The 18,164-nt window shown below is 33.4% G+C and overlaps 1 non-coding gene across 1 annotated transcript; it reads left to right on the forward strand.

Annotated features, from left to right (window-relative positions):
• Positions 1-5,549: 5,549 nt before the first annotated feature.
• Positions 5,550-5,621, forward strand: TRNAW-CCA (transfer RNA tryptophan (anticodon CCA)). The gene has a single exon. It is a non-coding gene; the product is annotated as a tRNA-Trp (tRNA).
• Positions 5,622-18,164: the final 12,543 nt, after the last annotated feature.

Here is an 18,164-nt window from a genome sequence, read left to right on the forward strand (position 1 = left end):
TGACACCACGTCGCGGGTGCTTGCGCCCACAAAGGTCATTTTGTGTCAGCTAAGACTCCTAAAATTCCATTCTACTCGCATTTAATGAGACATGACGTCGCTGGCAAGGTTGTGGCCACATGTCAAACATTCATATGTTGGATGTGGCTATGCCTTTCGACGTGCCCTTTGGTTTTCTAGCGTTCCGATTTTTGGGACATCTTTTAAGCTCCTTTTTTGCCTCTTTCTTCTTTCCTTCTTCTCTTTTACTTCCTCTATAGTATTTCTTCCTCCAAGCCCAAGCTTCTTAGCATTCCTTCTCAAGTACAACTCTCCTCCTTCCCACACTTGTTTCTTTGTTTATGCATTGATGGTAGATTATTCTAAGGTTAGGCATATTTTTCCTTCTGTTTCCTTCTTTTTTTCTTGTCTTGGAGCTTTTCTTGAGTCTTCGAGTGGTCATTGCCTGAGGGTTAGGCTTTTTGCATCTCGAGATAGTGCTCTTAGGCTGGTTTTGATTGAGTTGTATCTAGGGCTATCCAAGTGAACCGATAACCCGTCGAAACTAACTAATCTAGCACCGCCTAAACCATGGCCAACCTGTTCAGAGCAACTCACGATCAGCGGTGGGTCTTTGACGTTAGAACCCGAGGGGTGCGGGTCGAGTGGCGGTTTTAGGTTTCAAAACCTGACGAAAACCGAACTGACCGATGGTATCTCTCTCTTATCCTTAGTCCATTAAGATTCGGACCAGATTCAGCAAGATTTCGTCGAGATTCGTCAAGATCTAGTCCAAATTCTTTGAGATCCAGTGAGATCTTGACAAATCCAGCCAGATATTGGCCAAATCTTGACAAATCCAGCCAAATCTCAACCCCGGTGTTAAAACCTAAAACCGACGGGTATAACTCGAAACCCAAAAAGACCTAAACCGGTCAATTTGATAAGAATTTTAGGTCGGTTTTGGGATTTGTTTTAATCTACCCAAAAATTTTGGGTCGAGTCTGGTCGGGAACAACCCAACTCGACCTGACCCATGGATAGCCCTAATTGTATCCTCTGTTGCATCAATCCCTAAATTGGTAACAACTGTTGCATGAGATGTCTTTAGAGGAGAGAGTAGGTTCTGGGGTTAAATAAATTATATCACAATTGTGTAAAGTCCTAAGTTGTATCCTTGGTATAAAGCATATATTACACATAAAGCATAATTATATCACAATTCATTTACCAAGAATATATTACACATGAATATGTTAGTTCTTTTGGAACGTGAACTTTACAAAATTGTGTAAATTATATCACAATTGTACCAATTAAGTTGTATCCTTTTAGTCTTCGAGTAGTCATCACCTTGTGTGCGTTGTTGTTGTTGGTTTTTTTTTTTTTTTTTTTTAACTTCTTTTATTGATTTCAAGAAGAAAAAAAAAGAAAATGGAAATTTTGAAAAATACAAAAACAATGTGTTTTTGTGTATACTGGTACTTGTGTACCTTGGTTGGCCAATGAAACATTGTTTCATGTTGTGTACCTTTTGTAGTTTGGATAAGCATATTCATTCACAATTGAAAATATTGAGCTTTGTGGCTCATTATATGATTAGAGTTTATGAGTTAATCATTCTTACTCATATCTATACCACTTATATTGATCGGAATGACAAAAATTTCCTAAGAAAAAAGTATAATTAATCATCTCACCACTAAAACTCATCAATCATGAACATCTTTGTGCAATTCAAGAAAGTCGTGCTACAACAAGGTGTAGCACTTGCACAGCAAGAAAAAGGGTGTTCAAACAAAAATAAAGGGTATTTTCTTTTCTCTTTTATATATGCCCATGTGTAGACGCCTCATTTTGTTTTGACCTATACCCAAACCCCCCAATGACATGACAATCTTTTTCTACCAAAATGATCAGTATTGTGTGTGGAATCCAATAAGGATATAAACCCTAAAAGTGGCCCAATACAGTCCAACCCCAAACCCCAAAAAACCCATTTTTGACCTAATTTAGTCGAGGTTTGACGTACGCACCTTTTACATAGAAAATTTCAAATCACTCCATTTCCATTTTGGTGAGATTCTAGAGCAACCAGCTTGATCAATTGGCTACCCAAACGTCCCATTAAACCCTAGACCCTCATTTCTCCTATAAATACCCTTATTTTCATCAACCAAAAAGGTCAGACAATTTTTCCTTACAGAAAATCTACAAAAATATCTCCCAAAACTTAAATGTAAAAGTTTTCTAGGCTAGAAGGGCAGAAAATGGTGAGGACTAGATTGATCTTTAGCCATATTTCCCATGATCCTTGCTCTCTGCCTCGATTTTTGTTTCCTTTATTTTTTTCATGTTGTTTTTAATGCTTTAATTTATTGTTTTGTGCATAATAATCTGTTCTATGTTTTTTTATTTTATTTTTATTTTATTTTATATCTATTTCTTATGTTTTGTTGAAAACATGTTAGAACCCTAATCTACCTCAGGGTGTGTACGCATTTCCTAAAACGTGTACACATCCACACACGCACGTACGCTTTTTATGGATGGCTAGGGTTCATCTTTTGGTCTTTTTTCTAGGAATCTGACTTGAAGCCTAGATGTGTATGTTGGAAGAAGGATGCATACACATTCTTCTTATGGCATACGCCAATCTTGGCAGAAACCATGTTTAATTCATTTTTAGTCTTATTTGCCTTTAATGCCATGTTTTATTTGCTTTCCGTATCTATTTTGTCTACTTTGATCATGTATATTTGCAATAATGTTTGTTTCCTTTTGTCTAATGTAATAAATGCAAAATATTCAAACTACTCCCTTTCCTTTCCTTTTTTCATACCAAAATCTAATTCACTCACTCTCTCTTCTCTCATCTACTCTTTAATTCTAATATGAACCTAATAAGGTAAATAAAAGTCTTAGAGAAAAATAAGAAGTCTTTTGTACTATTAAAAGACACACTTTCTAAAACTTAAAATCAGTAGTTAATTGTTATCCAACCTTATGGGCGCATGCGCCCGAGATAAGTAGTTTCCTCATAGGAAGTATGCCTCGGTTGAGTGGACCGAACGAGGGGTAAAAATGGAGTCGCTACTTAAATTAGGTTTAAGAACCATATGCATAGCAACCTTTTGTGAAGGACTGATCTTATCAGAGCACATGTTCGAATTTAGGTATGGGGATGGAAAGGTGTTAAGCACTCAACCCTACTCGACCCGTAGGCTGGCCTCCAATCATTATGTTGTAAATCCTAATTCTATCAAAGAGTTTTGTAATAGGTTATTCTATGCTTACTCTATACATATACATACACTAAGTCTATCCTAATATGCATCTAACACGCAACATGGCAATTCATTCATAGTATAAATGGAAAGGAAAATAAAACAAGTCAAATCAATTAAAGCAAATCAAATATTTACAATCTAATTAATTAGCAATCAAATCAAATCACATCAAATCATGCATTTATAAGTGAAAGCTCAGATTTGTGCTAAAGCACAAGAACTTGTTTAGACCTCAATTAAAAATTATGGCTAGATTTCTTTTACTCTAACTTAAACAAAGTGCGGAACAAGAGTAAATAAGTACAATGAACCGATAACACTACGCTAAGCCATATTCATTCATTATCAACAATAAAATGAAAGCATAAAGAGTAGGGAAGAGAGATGCAAACACAAGATAACACTAAAACGTGTTATCGAAGAAGAAATTGAAGAACTCGGCAAAAAACCTCTCCACGACCCTCCAAGTCGAAATCAATCCACTAGAGAATAAAGTTGGAGTACACGAATAACAAAAGACCCTCCAAGCCTAGCCTACCCCATGTATTTGAGCTCTCCAAGCTCCTGCTACCAACGGACTTCTCGAAATCTTGTCTTCTCTAGTTTTTCGGATCCCGCAATATGCACGATTGCATCCGCCAAGCCTCACTGGCTTCTTTTGGCAAATCCCCAAAACTTCCCATACTCCCAAATACTCACTACACTCTAAATAGGTGTGGGTTATGTTTGGATACAAATCTCCTCTCAATGTATGATAATGGGAGAGGGAATGAGAAGAGGCTACAATAATTTCTTACTAAGGATGAATAGCTCTCTCTCTAAAAGATGAGTGTGTTGTATTGTAGAAACCTATCTAGGGTTTTCTCTCTGAATAGTTTCCTTTACTTTTGTGGGTAATGAAAGTATATACAGCATGGGTGAAGGGTAAGAGAGTCACACTTAAAATCTTCCAGACAGAGAGTTTCACAGGTACCTTGCGAGATGGCCTTTTCTCGCGAAGTACTCATGAAATGCAACCTGACACTTGACTTTTTAGCTTTCAACATGTGCTTCTCACGTGACCTTTTCACGGGAACCTTTACTCGCGAACTTCTTGCGAGCTAGTGGCAAAATTGCACTGATCTTCATTGCATACTTGATTCTTCACCAACTCAATACTAAACCCAATACAATAAAATCTCACAAAATACAAGGAAATAAATTATTGCAATTACAATACTTTTTGTCATGGAATAAAACCAACATAAAACATAATTGTAAATCACAATTTTCCAATAAAGAAACAACACTTGTCAAAAAGATTATTGAAAAGTCAAGGAGAAAATCATGGCATGCATTTAATTAGCATTTATCACCCTAATGCTAGATATTTATAGTCAAATAGAATCATTTGAAGAACTCAAAATCCACCTCTCTTATTTAATCCAACCTAGCCAAGTGAAGAACTACACCTCTACTTGGTTTCATTCCCATTTGCAATAAGCTTAGCCCTGGTTTAGGAAGAGCAAGAGATACAAAAGATAGTATACTTCACCAAAAAAGCCTTGAGGGGAGTACAAGAATGATATTGTGGGATCGAGAATCTCTCCTTTTCGCTCATGGAAGCAAAGCGAAAGGTACAAAAATACTTTCGAGCCATTGAATGACTAACCAATCAAAAAATCCCAATATAATTCAAATGTAGTTTGTCATCACAAGCAGTGGTCAATCAAGTTGAAAGAATTCAATCAATATTCAGTATTGCCCATGACCTCTATTAATAGGAAGGGTTGGCCGATTTTGTGGCGGAGTTCACAAGCCATGTGGGAGTAAGACTGGGGAGGGAAAAAGGCATCTCTAAATTTATAGGTATAAAAGATTAACAATAGGTCGTCAACATGGTCTAAGGACAAGCGAAATATGTCCTCAAAATTTGGTTTATATATATTTTTTTTTTTCTCCATTGCCCTTTTGATTAGAAGGTGGAAACCGGAAGTAAATCATTCTTGTTGATAGCATGTTGGTTAGAATTGGGTACCAACACCCTTCAATGGGTAACTGTACTACTTAATTAGGAGTACATTAATCGATATTTTTAGGGCAATCGTTAAAAAAATAAATAGGTCCTACTTGCATTATTGGAAAGTAGTAAAAGAAACAATAGTTTATAAAAAGTTGGAAATTATTTTATTAAAATTGGCTCAGTAAATTGCCTAGAAAAAGCGGTTTAATTGCACATATAAATTGATAACTCTAACATTTGGTTAAATATAAAATTAATAGGACATCTTGTTAACAATTGGATCCGTGGCGCAATGGTAGCGCGTCTGACTCCAGATCAGAAGGTTGCGTGTTCGATTCACGTCGGGTTCACCTTTTGATTTTTCTTGCGTCTAGACCCGACCCAAAACAGAACCAGGCCCAAATAGCAGCAACCCCAAGCTCTAAGCGTTTCTCAACAAAAAAAAAAAGCTTTTCACATCAACCCATAAATAATTAACATCTCATCCTCCGTTCTCTCACACAAAGCCCACTCACCGTTAAACTTTTTATGAGTTGATTTCAGGTCTTGGAGTCTCTCTTACAGTCATAACGTGAAAATATCCATAAGTAATCACTAATTGAGCTCCTTTTCGTTATTTTTAAAAATAAATATTAAAATAAAATAAATCACAAGAAGACTTCTCTGAGCTTTTGGGCTTTGAAGTTTTCGTTTAATAGCAGAAAAAGAGTGAAGGCCCATTATGCGATAGAAAAGGAACAAAGGCCCATTCTGCAGGATACTCTCTCGCAAATAGCTCAGACCATTGATCATCCACAGCCTAGTCAGTAGGAAGAAAAGAACATCCACTGATTCTCAGACTACACTATTTGAAGTATTAGATTTGCAGCAATGGGACAATGATTGCAAGCAATAAATTGTGGAATTGCATGTTTTTTACGCTCTTAATATATATGTCAAATTTTGTGTCAATTATATATTATTTACTATATGATCTATAAGCTTATATTTTATGTATAATTTTATACTACAAAAACTTGTAATTTAAAAAATTACCACATCAACATTTTACTTAAAACTCAATGCATCATATCACACATAATGACATCACATCAACATTTTACTTAAAATCTGAATATGTGTTAATTTATTGAGATGTTATCATGTGTTATTAAGTGTATTTATGTTTTAGTAATACTAGCTGTGGACCCGCACATTGCACGTGATTATATTTTTAGGGTAATCTCATTAAATTTTTTTTTTTTTTCACAATTTGGACTAATAATAAATAGTAATGTATTTTATAATCATATTTTCATTTATTATAGGGAAAATCACAAATGTAATATATATAATTTTTGTTGTACAACCAGAATGAATATAATACAATTTTTCCTAGGAATTCAAAAGGTAAGCTAGTGAAAATATTAAATTTTTAATAAAAGTTATTTATAATATTTTGTCTATCATTAAAAAGTATATAATATTTGGAAATGATTCTTTTAGTTTTAAACAAACTTTTTCAAACCCAATTTTTTCTACCGTACAATCAAAAACACCTAGAACGTATCTAAAAAATTAATAAAACTCAAAAAAATTACAATTCAAAATCAAAAAGAAAGGGCAGAATAAAACTCAAATCAAAATCAAACTTATTCTCTCTTATATATAAAACATATCAAGTGTGATGTGATCAATCAAGCCAAATATCCACCACATAATCAAAATTCAAAATTTTAAAGAAAACTTTGAAGTAATGCAATAAAAATAAGTTGCTACTCCTAAGGAGAAAATAGTAGAGAATTAAAAAACAAAAAAAAAAAAGAAAAAAAAAGAAAAAGAAAAAGAAAGATGAAGTATTGTATTAATACTACCATAATCTAATCTAGCATTTAATTCAACATGTATAAAGTGAATATAGAGATAAATAATTTTAAACTCAAAATTGAATTTGTTTTCTTAAAAATCTCAAAGAATGCACTAATGATATAAGCAAGATGAAGAACAATATAAAATATTCGTAAATGCTTTAAAAAAAAAAAAAATTTACAAACAATGAAAGGAAACTGCACAAAGACTACCTTCTTCAAATGCACTAACTATTTTTCATCATATTGTCTAAATATTCATGTTGTTTTCCAAATAAACTAAAACTTGACAACAACAAAAAATATGGACATATTATAATATGATTTTTCCCCAATAATTTAAAAAAAAAAAAAAAAAAAAAAAAAAAAAAAAAAAACTTGCATCAAGGAACATATTTGAATTAGTCAATAATAAGATAATGGGGGAACAAACCTCTAGCAGGAGATCCTCATATGGGACAGTTGTCAAGTTGTATCTTTTCTACCATCAATGATTAAGTAGGGGTGTCAATGTTCGACCTAACCTGTAAACATGATATGAATCCGATACGGGTTTTTGCGGGTTAAAGTTGAGCCTAATGAGTTTGGGTCATAAACGGGTCAACTTGAAAGCGACATGATAAGAAACATGTCATAAACGGGTCAACCCGCATAACCCGCAATAAACATATTTGATACGTCAATTTATTTGTGTCAACCAGAAATGACCCATTTAAAACACAACCATTTAACTCGTATAACAAATAAATATTCATTTTATTTTAGATTTGTTAAATACCTTTTATATTCAACCTATATTTTAAATTTAAAAAGAAAAGTGAATAATTATAAAAACTTACAAATGATATAATTGGAAATTGAAACTTTACAAACCCTGAGGATATTATATTTTTGTTGAACTATGTTGTTTTGAATTTAGGTTGAAGTGTATGCACTTCTTTTGGGGTGTAAAGAACTTATTTCTAGATAGATGTTATATTTTTGTTGAACTATATTATTTTAAATATGGGTTGAAGACTTGAAGTGTATGCACTACTTTTGGGATGTCAAAAAAAAAAAAAAAGTCTTAATGGATGTTATATTTAATATTAATGCATGTTGAAATGAGTTGTGTTACATTCGTGTCAACCCAACCTGACCCGTTTATTAAGCATGTTAAGTGGATTGGGTTAGGTCAACCCGCTTTATTAACAGATTAGGTTAGGGTTAAAGGATCATAACACAATTATTAAATGAGTTGGGCTCAAGTTGAGTCATTTAGTCAAATACCCCTACCTTGACATGACACAAACCAGACACGCTAACCCGAATTGACACCCCAGATTAAGTAAGAATTGTGAATACCTTTTTATAGACATTTAAAAAAAAAATACATTTTGATTCTTCATTAATTTCATTTTTCAGTAATAAACAACCAAAAATAGAATTCTAAAGAACACAAATATTAATCAATCTAAGGTAGAGATGTAAAAAAAAAAAATCCAACTAAAAATGATAAAAAAAGGTGCGATATATATATATATATATATATGTAAAGTTAAAACCGCCTAAGATGAATTTGCAAAGTCAATATATTTATATATGTTTAATATTGTAAAATAAATTAAAGGTGAAAAATAAATATGAAAAAGAATAATAATATAACCAATGATGTAGTGAATGAGGCGACTTAACGGAAGCGTAATAACAATAAATATTACACTTCAACCTCTAGAGATATATAGATGATAGTGTAGGATATCCTAATTTGGAGAAATTATTAGGTTCACCAGGAGGACCTCTAATGTAGCCCTCTCAACTAATGAGATAATGTCATTTATGTAAATGTGTGAGTGAACTTCCTAATTAGCATAAGGAATAAAAAATAAAAATTACCAAGTGATATTACATTTGCATAAATAAGAGCATTTTATTAGTTGGGAGGTCAAGAAGAACCACGTCAGCAATCCTCCTAATCGATCTAATAATTTCTCCTTGATTGGAGGGTGTAAACCAAAAAAATTATACCAAGTCATTATAGAATTTAATATCTTTTCAATAATAAGTAAATTACAAAAATAATTCTTACATGACCAATCATGCAATATTTATCTTTCATGTAACCATATTTATTGTTATAGCTAAATTTATATACATACACATACTTCTCTTTCATGAAACCATATATATTGTGATAGCTATATTACTAAATTTATATACATAGTTACACTACAAGAAAAGCGAGCTATTGCGGCGGGTGCGAAAACTGCCTCTATATGTCGCCTCTTGCGGCGCTTTTTTGGCCCGCTGTTGTACATCAGATCTATTGCGGCATTCTATTGGCCAACCGCAATAGTTCTATTGGCCAACCACAATAGTTCTAGTATTTTGCGGTGTACTACAATGGTGGGTCATGTCCGCCGCCATTGGTATCTACCTTTAGCAGCAGGCAGATGGCACCGCTATAGGCAATCAATCAAAACAGACTAATTGCACTTGTAGCAGCGGGCAATAAGCGCTGCTATATGGATTCATTTAAAACATAAAATGTGCACCTTTAGTGGCGCTTTTTGACTGCCACTATAGGTTTTTTTTTTTTTTTTTTTTTTTCTCTAGTGGGTTTTAAAACCACTGTTTGCTAATAAATAAATGGTTCATAGACTTATTACAAAGAACCTGTAATAATTTTATCTCTACTAATACATTGCCACAAATGTAACTAATTAACAACACCACAAATGTCTTGAAACTAACGTAATATTAATATAGAAATATATTATCAAATACATAACATTGTCTATAACCACCATCTTAAGATTAACAAAAAAAGATGTGGTCCTTTGAATAAAACAACCGCTCAAATTAATCTAATACTATAATCAAAGTTCCAAAGTGTTTAAAAATATCCTTCAACACTTGCAAAAAGTGAGGTTGTTCTTCCATAGTTCTTTGTACACAAAAATTCCACGAACACCAAGATAAAACTTATGAGCTGCTTGGTTGATGAGATGCGGCTGATGATTTGGGGAGAGCTGGAGATTGTTGGATCAGAGGAACATTCTACATACAAAGTATAATTACTCAATAAGTGCGTATAAATGGAATATAATGACAAGAAAATATTACCAAGGCAAAAAATGGGAACAAGTTAAATGAAGACATGTTTCTTATGTTTTAAACCTCTAAAAGCCATTTTAAAATTGACATTCTAAAAGTCATTTATCATACCTAATTGCATTGTGTAGAAATTTGTTGCATTTGTTGAAGCATGCAAGCCATTCTTTGCTCCATTTCTTCGAATTGACTAACTTTTTCCTTCATTTCGTCAAAACCTGCTAGTTTCTCCTCCATAGTAGCCAAGGAATCCTTCAATTGTGCAACTTCATTGTCCCTTGCTTGACTTGATTGTATTTCACTGTTCGTGAGAGCAGTCTTGCTACTTTGACCACTTGGGGTTGGACCAAATCCTACCCCATGAATGTGACCTTTGCGCTCCTTACGCATCACTTTGGCAAACACATCATCTATTGACCATGCAATACTTTCACTTGTGTCAGATGACTGCAATTGAAAAATGTAGTAATCTTAATTTATAATGGATACAAATTATTAACTTTTACCAAAAAAATAGAAGAGTCTTTGAGCACGCGTGTGAGCGCGTGCTCAGAGGCTAGTAATATATAGAGACGATAACTAGTCGTTAACCCATACAATGCATAGGAAAACTTTTCATAAATGTATAATGTATCATGTATAAGATTCAAAGTAGAAATTATTAAAGCAAAACGAAAATATTTGATTACATAACTGAAAAATGTGAGAAAGATATGACTACCCTCGAAAGACTAATCCATGGCTATATAGTTCACAAATCCAGTTATGGAAAAAAATGAATCCAAAAATTTAATTGTTAAAACTTTCAAAAAGCCAAAAAAATTAAAGAATCTGAATATTTAGAGCCTAAAAATTATTGAAACAAAACAAAATATGTGTGATTACACAACAAAAAAAATATAGAGAAAGATGAGTTACCTTCAAAAGAATAATTTGTGGCTATAGTTGCTAAAATTTGTTAGACAGTTTCAGTTTTTGCCCCCCCCCCCCCCCCCAAAAAAAAGGTGAGAAATCAAAGAATCATATGCTAAAATTTCCAAAAGTCCAAAAATAATAATAATAAATTAGATGATTCAATTAGAAATTATTGAAATAAAACAAAAGAATATATGACTTCATAATAGAGAAATATAATAAAAAGATTGGTTATCGTTTGTTGATACTCATTTTCACGACACATTTTCTACAAACCCAACTTCCTTATGGGCTCAATTCAATGTATTATATTTTATTTTATTCTTTTACACATGGCCCAAGCCCATGCGACTTATTGGGGGAAATTGAGGAAGTGTGGTTTGGAGGGTATGGGTTGGTTCCTTTCAGACTTTTTGCATGAGCCTAGCTCATGCGTGCTACCAAGTGGGCAAGGGACACTGGTAGCACCTCAAGCTCATGGAGGAGGTCTTGTATCCAAAATTTCCACCTCAAAACAGCTTTTATGCTCTGTGTGACTGTGACCCAAAGTTTCTGTCCAAACCCTTTTTTTCCTTTAAAAATGGTTGGCTCTCATTGGCCAACTTCAGCTGCTAGCTCTCATCTAGTTGAGCCTCCCAATGGTCTAAAACAACTGAAAATGAGGAGCCAATGAGGGTTTAGACAAGCATTTCCCTTAATGATGATAAAAGTAATCCTTCCTTTTATCCAAATAAAAGCAAACCTGAAAATTACTACTTGCTTAACACCTTGGGGTCCAAAGTCTTTTCTATTGACCAAAAACCAGTCACTTAGAGCACCCCAAACTCAATATAAATTCCACAATCAGATTCAAAACTAGGGGACCAACACCCAAGCTTAAGACAAGAGTCTTTCTTCAACTAAAAAACAACCAAGCCACCTTCTACCTAAGGACCTGAAACTTCAAAGCAAAAACCCATTTAGCCAGCCACAATCTCACAATTCTGAAGCTTGGGGGTGGAAATATGGGTACAGGGGAATCTTTCCTCTCTTCCTCACGACCTCCCTCAATTTCCTCTTCTGGGTGACTGTGGGTCGAAGTTTCAGACCTGTTAAACCACGTTTTCTCTATAGACCTGAAACTTCAAAGCAAAAACCCACTGAGCCAAGAGACATTCTCACAATTCTGAACCTTAGGGGTGGAAATATGGGTACAAGGGAACCTTCCCTCTCTTCCTCACAACCTTGCTCAATTTCTTCTTCTGTATGACTGTGGGTCGAAATTTCAGACCTGTTATGTTTTTATGCTTTTTTCTGCACTTTCATTATTAGCATTTTGATTTTCTCTTGTTAAAGCAACATTAGCCTTTTGTTTATTATACATTTGGAATTTTGGGCTTGATTCTCCACAAATAAACACTTCTAAAGAACCCAAGGGGAGATTTGGGCCATTCTCACATTTTCGGCCCTTGTCGCAAAAACGTCCCCGACACCGTTGATGAAGATAGTTATAGCAATAGTGGAGCCACTAGGATTTTGGCAGCAAGAGAACAATATTGAAGATGTGTTTGTTTTCTTGGCTATTTAGAGACTTTTGCTTCATGTAGGATTTGAAGTCTAAGAAAAAGAACATTGTTATAATAGAAATTTTTTTCTCCCACAACCCAAACTTATATTATACTAGTCGCTAACTCATGCGATACACCAAATAGTTAACCATTGTTAAATATCTCAAAAAAAAAAGTGTTCAATGCTACATTTAGATTAAAAAAAAAAAACAATAAAAATCAATAATTCTAGACTTGATAAATCATTATATAATAAATAAATAATTGGGGTTAAATCCTAAACTTGATAATAAAAATTTTTTAAAAAAAAGGAGGTAAAGAGACAATTAAAAATAATAGTCAAAGAAAGAAAGAGATCTATAAGAATTATTCGCATATATCTATATAATAATTAACAAAGTATACATGATTACAACTTGGTCTAATAATTCTCATACTATAAAATAAAAGAAAACTTATTTTATTGTATTGTGTTTTTATACATATCTCACTATATATAATTCCCAACTACAAAATATATTATGTTACACTAAAAAAACTTCTAATTTAAAACATAATTTCAAATAACACATATTGACTTTAAAAAAAATATAGAATATAATATATTAATTTAATAATTATCTAATAAAATATAATTATATCAAATTTTTCCGCGTATCGCATAAGTCGGTGACTAGTATAAATAATAAAAAGTGCATACAAATGATATCTTTTTTTTTTTTAGCATCAAGGACAATGTCCTGCAATCAGAGACAATACCAAAAAAAGAAAAAAAAAGGTTTTTTAAATGTCTAGAATCTAGATCAATTACAAGGTTTCATGCGGTCCAGTGGCCTATATCTCTCAGGCTATTCTGCTAAGCTTCACCCATTTCTCCATTGTGTATTCAATAAGCTTCCTTTCTCTTGTTGAATTAGAGTGAAAAATTATTTAATATTTCAAGATTGATATTCATTTCTTTCGCATAATTAATGATAATGAGCCCTTATTGCAGAGTCCAAATCTTCTGTCCCACTTTTCTTGCTCCACTCTATACTCCACCAATAAAACTTGCCACGTGATCACCTAATTAATTAAATACTATCATTATTGACTTATTAATACTACCGTTATTAATTAGGGTGATCACGTGACAAGTTTTTATTGGTGGAGTATAGAGTGGAACAAAAAAAGTGGGACAGAAGATTTGGACTCCTTATTGTAGCCTATGCTACTGAATTGGCTGTTTTATTTTTGGTACCAAAATTATGAATTGTTTTCCCCTACTACTTGCTTCATTAAAAACTAAATGGCAAGCTTTTGATGAAAATGACAGTTAAATAATGTAAATATTTATGCTGTGAAGAGATAAAAGATGTTATTCTAGAATTCCAATATTAGGTTGAGGTTATAACAAGGGGTCAAATCAACCTTTGGGAGTATTTCAACGTGAATTTAATTAGCGTATTGTTTGACCAAAAGGGACATTGCTCTTTCAAATTTTCCAAAAGATAATTATTAGTTAATTACTCTTTCAAATTTTTAGAAAGCCAACAATTTCATGTTAGTTCTTGGAATTTAGAGGAGACAGGATCCAATCGTTTACGTGGTAGATGTTCTTATTTTTTGACTGCGAAGTATTAAGGGCGAAGGTTACCCCAGTGATCTTGGACATCAAAAACTAGTATGTCAGAACTTGTACCCATAATTAATTTTTATTAAGAATTAGACTATATTTTTCAGCACAATAAGGGAAAGGCATCTTTATATTTTTTTTACTAGTATTCTTTTAGAATCCATTCTATTCTAAGCTGCAAGATTTCTATTCGAAAGACTAATGTGTAAACTGTAAAGTTCTTATAGGAAATTTGCTCATTGTCAAGCATATGAACAAAATAACTGTCAATATAATATTTCTAGAAATTTGAACAATGACCATGAATGCTTGTGAATTGTACGTAGAAGATGGAACTAATTTGATTTTACTCTTGACTTGAATTGTTGTTGTACTTTCTATGACTTCTCTATACTTATCTGGGGGAAAATCCAAAATAAACAAATGTGAACACTATAATTATAAACTGTAATTGAATCTATAAGAGTATTGGTTGAGATGATTTTTATTCTTACAAAAATTATAGATTTTTAAAGTATCTCATTTTTTAAGCTGTAGCTATATTTATACACACAAAACAAAATAAACTCTACCCTCGAAATAAAATAAAAATAAATAAACTAATAATAAAATAAATCCATCCAAATGCGCACTAAGAATAATCTTTTTTTTTCCTATCCTCATATTTTGTTGACAAGTATCGATAATATTAATCAAAGCAAAATAGGCCCAAAACTATCTCTACTCTCTTGTATTTGAGTGAGAAATCCAATTAAGAATAGAGGGGTCAATCCTACTTACAATGAGCAGCTAAGCTTAACAAGCAAGATCGTGGGCTAAATAATTATTGTCTGTATTTGTAAAGTAAAAATCCCAATAAGTTAGGGAGTTAAAAGAAGCGAGTACAGATAGCAAGTACGAAGATTAGAAATAGGGCGGCGAGTGTAGAGCTTCAATCACACTTAGGAAGTCTCCTTAATAATAAGTCTCACATGGTATAGATGGTTTAAATGTTTAGTACATTAAATTAATTGTAAAAAATAAAACCAATAATTTTAAGTACTATAATCTCTAGAAGTGAGAGACAAGCATCTTATTATTCGGATTTTTAGCTGACAACTTCGAATATACATTGCCATCATTGTTCTTTGGTCGGAAAGCCTTAAAAAATTTAAATAGTCTTCTATAAAAAAATCATTAACATTTCTCAATTTCGTGGACTTAAATAGTATTATTTTGTTTATATTCAAACTAAAAAATTTAATTTAATTTTTGTTAAAAAAAATCTTTTACGTGCTAGGATCAGCAGAGAATATTTTCTTTTTGTATTTAGTATATCTGTGTGATGGGCTTTTTGTGTTGTTGGGCTTGGGTCTCTCCTACTGCACTACGGCCCATAAATTTGAGATAAGAGAGTTGAGGATGGTCTAAATAAAACTCACTTTAGGCTAGTTTGTGCACAAGTTAAGCCATCCCAATATGGACGCGTCCTAATGGAGGTATTGAGTGTACAACGTGCCCACAGTAGAAACACCTGTTACAGATGTTATAATAGGAATACAATTTGACAAAATAACTAAAATACTAAACAAATAACATTAACACTTAAATAAAGGAAAATAGCTTGATAAAGTTACGACGGGATAATACAACAATAAAATAACATTACAGCAGATAGTTTTAATAATTGTAAACTATTCACCCAACAAACATGAAAGAAAAACTTGTTTGCCATAAAAGTAAGCCTAACTTCTCAACAAATGAAAAACCAAGAAGGGAACAGATCCCCAACGTGAGTAACCTCAAAAAAGGCTTCTACTATAGAAGTTACGCAATTTGGAAAAAATGACCTAAATGGTTTTAGCTTCAATCCTCAACCCTCAGATATCTGTTGAGAGAGAGAGAGAGAAATGGGTAGTCTATTGATTCATGCCTTTATTCCTACCACTCATGTTTCTCTAATTTTTTTTGTATTTCCTTTTCTTTTCTCTCTCCTTTTTTTTTTTTTTTTTTTTTGTTCTACCTCTTCTTCTTTCATCCCTCCGCCTCCCCTTTTTACTGTTCACAGTTACTGCGGAAAAAGTCATAGGGTTAGACTGTATCTACTTCGGAAATTTAAAGAGAAAGTAGGACATCGGGATAAGAGGAGAAAAAGTTGACACAAGGGGGGAGCTCCCTACTCTAGAACACCTCATCACCACCTTAAATGCCCTTTACCTATTGCTTTGGTCACATTAATGAGGATAAGACCCCTGAACAATGCTTTTCCAGTTAGCAAGATCACTGTTACCTTTCGGCAAGCCAGATGTACGGAAATATCTAATTAGTCTGCCTAACCACCCTACATGTGGAAGGTTAGGATGTATTAAGAAACCCTATTTAAGTTGTAACCTCCCTCATTAATGTGATGAGAAAATTTGGTAGAAATAAGCCTGTCTTTAATGCTCAAAGTGTACATAGATAAGAGATGAACTTTGTCCTCGGAAGCTTACCCGAGGATCAAACTTGTTAAAATTACCAACGTTGTATAATTTATCTCACTAGTTAAAATTCCAATCTATGCTTGGTTATTTGGACTAAAGTTCCCACCTTTACAAATTCATTGTAAAATCTGATACAAGAGGACTACGGAACTTACAAATAAGGCTGTCCACTAGAAATCATAAACTGACCCACCCGCCCAAACCTCCCGGGCTGACCCGAAAATCGACCGACTCGACCCGACGCCGATGACAATCAGCAGTGGGTCTTTGCCACCAAAAACTAACTTAGGCTGGTCGGATGGTGGGTTTTCTTCTCCAAGACTTGATGAACCCAATCTGACTGATGAAAGCTGTGAAAAAAGGCCGGATCTACCTAGATACACTCAGATCCAATGAAGATTTGGTAGTTTTTGGTTAGATTCAACGATGAGATGGAAGTTTTCGCTCAAATCTAGGCTTGAAGTGGTGGTTTTTGCTTCGATCTTGTGGTTGTCACACAAATCCGAAGAAAAATCAACAGATCCGGCTTAAATCCAGTGAAGATTCGGCGATGAGATGAAGTTTTTGCTCAAATCTGGGCTTCAGGTGGTGTTTTTTGCTTCGATCCTGTGATTGTCACACAGGTCCAAAGAAAAATCAACAGATCCAACAAAGATTCGGTGATATTCGATGACGATTTGACGAAGATCTGGAGGTTGAAACTCACTCCGACTTTGACCGACCCAATCGTTGTCCACCAGAGACCGATCCGACTCGACCCGAGGTTGTCCGCAGTCAACGGCGGGTCGTTCAACCTCCCACCCGATATGAGTGGGTCGATTTTGGGTTGGGCACAAACCCGACCCAGATCGACCTGTGGAAACCCCTACTTACAAAATCCATTAATTTTTAAATTCCTTGTTTAGGCCTTTTTGTACAATGAAGGATTTGAAATTCCGTTGTTTGGATACCTAAATTTGGATTTGAATTTAAGATCAATAAAATAATTTTTCAAATTATTATTTTTCTTAAACTTTCTACATTTTAATTTTAGTAACGTCCTTGAACTAAATATTGAATTTCATTCATTTTTAACTAACTATAACATTGAAAATATTTAATTGCTAACTATTGAATGCATCACATTCAGTGCATCACACAAGTTAGTGATTAGTAATCTAAAAAAAGTAAAAACGTTTGATTATTAGTTGACCTTATAATATTTTGTCATGTCACTTTCGAGGTCTAACAATTTTCCACATTATAATGATTTTATTTATTTATTAAATCATGAAATACCTTTAAACCCTACCAATCCCTCTAAAAGATGCAAATCAACATATCGTCACTCACACACCTAATCAGAACTTGCATATCATCATAGCATCCATGAGATTAGTCTAGGTATATCAATTAACATTTATCTGCAAACTAC

The sequence above is a fragment of the Quercus robur genome, chromosome 4 (genome assembly GCF_932294415.1).
Source record: "Quercus robur chromosome 4, dhQueRobu3.1, whole genome shotgun sequence".
NCBI classification, from domain to species: Eukaryota; Viridiplantae; Streptophyta; class Magnoliopsida; order Fagales; family Fagaceae; genus Quercus; species Quercus robur.